Source organism: Chenopodium album, chromosome 19 (assembly GCF_948465745.1).
Source record: "Chenopodium album chromosome 19, dcCheAlbu1.1, whole genome shotgun sequence".
In the NCBI taxonomy this organism is placed as follows: Eukaryota; Viridiplantae; Streptophyta; class Magnoliopsida; order Caryophyllales; family Amaranthaceae; genus Chenopodium; species Chenopodium album.
In genome coordinates, this window is record NC_137852.1 from 35,384,681 (window position 1) to 35,389,510 (window position 4,830).

Here is a 4,830-nt window from a genome sequence, read left to right on the forward strand (position 1 = left end):
AGCGGATTATGCTAAATCTGACTCGGACCCGACAGGAAGTCGGAACTCCGACTCCGATATCCGACTCCGACTTTAATATCTGACCTCTGACTCAACTCCGATCCGACCCGACTCCGAGTTTTTTTTTTCCGTTTTTCAATATATTTTAAGAAATTGGGCTATTTGGGCCTTTACAACCCACACTAAATGCCACAATGACCCACACCAAAATCCACGATCGATCGGAGTCGGATATTTGTCGGAGTCGGATTTTTTGTAGGATCTGACTCCGACTCGGAGTAGGATTATTTTAACGAAGTCGAACCCGGATTACTTTTTTCTCGGACTCGGAGCGGATTTTTATAGCTTGGATTGGGCCGGAGTAGGGTCGGATTCGGACTAGATTGCCATCCCTACACGAAACAGGTATGCAATACGATTGATTGGAAAATAGAGGATACGCGTAAGGCTAATTAAGTATGGTACAATATATTCTTTATAATATTTATACTCCCTCTGTGTTTTTTTAAGTGATATATTTTGACCGTCACATAGTTTTAGGCAATTCAATTGACTTAAATAAAATAAGAGATAAGTGGGGTAGTGGAGTAATAAAAAATTGTTAAAGAAAGATAGTGGGGTTAATAGTTTATTGAAAAGTAATGAGTGTGAGAGGAAAGATACAATAAAAAAGTAGTAGTGGGTTTAGGTGGGGACCATAAGAGGAGAGAGATATAATATATTAATGTATTTTTTTGCCAAAAAAGGAAGTGTATCACTTAAAAAAAACACGGCCTGAAATGGAAAGTGTATCACTTAAAAAAACACGGAGGGAGTAGTATTATTTGAAAAGTTATACTTTAGACGAAGTATATTTTAAGAAGGCAAAAAAAAAAAAAAAAAAAAAAAAAAAAAAAAAAAGAGAAATTCCACATGTCGGCCTCCAGGTTTCATTTTTCCTACGTGGAAGACAAACATTTTTCCAACTCTCTCAAGTGGCACTCTCGTTTTGCAAAATTAAGTTTAGTGTCCTTTTTTTGGTTTTATGGCTAACTTTTATAATTAAATGGTTAACCTAAGGTTTTTTAGTTTGAAAATTAATTAAATTACATTTTAAATAATAAAATTTAAATGTTTACAAAACAAAATAAATAAAAATAAAAATAGCCCCCAACCCACAACCACCCTCCCTACCACCACCATCATGGAAGGTGTCAACCTTCACCATTCCGACAACCAAGCTTGCCCCCACCCCTCGCCGGCACTCAGACAACCTTTTGCCGCGCCAGCAATTTGTCTCCCTACCCACTAAACCCCCCATCTGAAACCCCCAAATATTCAACCCGAAACCTAAATAAACCCTCCCCTACCACATTAAACCCCAAATACGAACTTTTCCCACCCTCGAAACCTTGGGCGACGGAGTTTCGAGGGTGGGGGAAGGCCTGATTCGGGGTTTAAAGTGGTGGGAAAGGGCTTTTAAGGGGTTTCGGGTTTGGGATATGGGGTTCAGGTGGTGTCGTAGTGGGTTCAATGGGTAGGGGGACGGGGCTGCTGGCACGAGTAAAAGAGTTTCTGGGCGCCGGTGTGTCCAGGGGTTGGGGTTGTAGATGGCGGACGTGGTGGTGGGGAAGGTGGTTATGGGTTGGGGATTTTTTTTTTTGTAATTTCCTTTTTTTTTTATCTTATTATTTTACATAAAATTTAGTAAATTTTTAACTAAAAAACCTTAGGTTAACCATTTTAATTATAAGTTAGCCATGAACTAAAAAAAAAGGACATTATACTTAATTTTGCAAAACCATAGTGCCACTTGAGAGAATATGAAAAAAGTTTGTCTTACACGTTAGAAAAAATTAAGCCTAGGAGTAGTTTATCTAGAAAAAATTTTATATATATTATATTATATTATATTATATTAGTTGTTGAAGCTGCTGATGACAAAAATCATTTAAACAAGATAAATGTCAACATCATTTAGACAACAAGATAGCCAGCTGGAGTAGTTGTGGCTGTCAGCAGAATCATCTTCTTCAGTAGAAGAGGGCAAAAAGAAACTGCAGTAAAACTTAGAAACCTTTATCTTCTGAGCAAAAAACTTCAACATCAGTGATATTGCAAAAAGAGCAGCTGGAACCATGGATAAGGCAGAGTAAATTAGGTAGCCCTATCTGGAATTTCTACTACATAGCTTTCAAACAACTCAGCAGGAGGGTAAGTGAAAGGAACACTTTCTCCTTGTTTGAATTTAGTCCTTCCTATAACAGCTAACCTATCAGCAACAAAGTTCATAGTCCTTCTTGCATGAAAGTCTTCGACAATCCATTTCTAAAAGGGAGGCAACATCTCTTATCAGGTTACCTAAGTCACCATCTTCAAAGGATTTAGGATCCTTAAGCATTTTTGTTAGAGCATCAGCATCTGTCTCGAGTTCAAGGAATTTGATGTCCTTGTTCTAGGCTCTAAGCAAACCTTCTCTGATGGCTAGAAGCTCTGCTGAAGCAACAAAAATAGCATTGAATCTCATAGCATAGCCTATAATCCATATTCCCTTTTCACACCTTATAACTCCACCTCCACAAGCATTATTACCTCCCATCCATGTCCCATCAGTGTTTAATTTGTTGAAACCCTTTTGAGGAGGAGCTCACATTCTGGAAGATTGATTGGAGGAAGAACAAGGTCTGCCTAGACTTCCTTGTATTAAATCCAAAGAGTAATGATAATCCACAAGATTGGTTTTCTTTTTACTTTTACCACCAAGAAAAAACACGAAATTGTTTTTTACCACCAAACTTTTAAACGTTTTATTTTACAACCAACTAAAAAATCAAAAAATTGTTTTTCATCACCACCTAGTGTCAAAATAATCATTAAATCTAACGAAATTTTAAAAAATCTTGATTTTCTGTGTCAAAAACATATTCTTTAATGTTATATGGCCCTTCTGCATTTAATTTGAGGTCAAAATTAAATATAAATTATCGTAAATACCTTATCTTGTCTACTATTAGTACCCCATTTTATGTGACTCACAAAAAACGAGACATTTTCGATAATATATAATTCTGACCTCAAATCGGATGCAAAGGGCCAAAATGATCCCCTGAAACCTCTAAAGAACATGATTTTGACATGTTTATAAAAACCGTTAAATTTAGCGGTTCCTTTAACGGCCGGTGGTTAAGGATGACAATATTAAGTGGATATCCGCTAACCCGTTTCACCCGCTTTAAATAAATGGATGAGAAATCGAATTAAACGGATGAGAAGCGGGTGATAGATCAAATCAAATCAGATGTGGAAGATATTTCTTTCACTCGCTTACCATCCACCCACCCGTTTAACATATATTAAATTTTTAATCTATGAATTTTTAAAAATAAGATATGATATGTGCAAGAAAATTACTTATTGTTTCCCTTTTTATTAATAAAATAAAAAATTATTGTATAAATATTCGAAAATTAGAGTTTATGTGAGTTTTTATTTTACTTTAATAATTATCCATTAGTCATCTGCTCCACTCGTTTCATCTGCGGATGATTAAAGTACTTAATTTATTGGCTAAGGTTAAGAGATTGATTAAGTGTGGAAACTAAGGCAACAAAGAAAGTTAAGATGGTCAAAAAATAGTGCTTTGATTATATGCCTATGTGAAGGTTTTAAAATTTTTGATTGATTGACCATTAATATACAATCAAATTGGCACTAAAAATTTTCTCTCTCTAAAAGTTGAGAGCCTCTCTCACTAAGCTGTGAATTTTCCTTGGTCAAAGTGCTATTGCATGCAATTCTATTGGTCGTTCTTCCCTCCCCCTATCATTGAAGGTTTCTTGCTAATTAATTGTAAAGGCAAAAGCCTTTTCATATCTCCTCTTCGATTCTGTGGAAGATTAGGCCTGCATTGTTATCTTCACCAACAACTCGGCCAATCAAAGTAGCAAGAATTGTCTGCTACATTTCTAGAGCCTCAAACTAAAATTAATTAATTGCTTCGTGCGTGCTGGACATTAATTACATCTGTCAGACATGCAGTGAGGGATTGGAACTGAAGAGACATTGTTGTGGCTATAAATTCTCTGAGTATTTTGCTGCATCAAGCATATTCTCACAATGACAATCTTCACTAAGTAATTCGTCTGCTACATTTATTCTTCCTTCTTGTTTTCTAGCTGTTATTCTATGATAATGGAGAATAATAACAACGACTCAGTGTTTAGGATGGGGATTTTATTCCCTCGTCTAATAACAACCAATCACACGATCGAATAAATTACTATTGGTGTGTAATTGGAAGCTTCATAGGGCATCAGGGAGCAGACCACAATTTGCGATGGAAGGGTGATCGTTTTCTGACGATATTAACCTATCGATGTGTAGGAGATTATAGGTACTAAATGCGGAATTAACATGAATCATATTCATATAGCACCAAACCAAGGATCTCATGCATAACACATAAAGAAGTAAGAATTATACCTTTGAAGCGTGATTCCACGATGATCGAGCAAGAACAATGGGAAGATAAAGAACCTCAAATGCGATTCCTCTACTTGGTCCACGGGCACAGATTAAGACCTCCACTAATGCTAGTTAGTCGCGAAAGAACACTTCTATCGACCTTCTACGGAGATGGACGGACGATCAACCAGGCAAGAACCACCGCGCAACACCACGTGGCCACTAGGGGTGGCCGGCCGTGGGTGAGAGGGGAGGAGAGGCGTGCGTGTGAGAGAGGGAGGATGAGGGCTCTTGGATGATGGTTGCTTGATTCACAATTCACTGTATTGTCAATTGTGAGTTCTATCTTCAACCCTAGGCAAGGCTATTATTTATAGATCATATCTC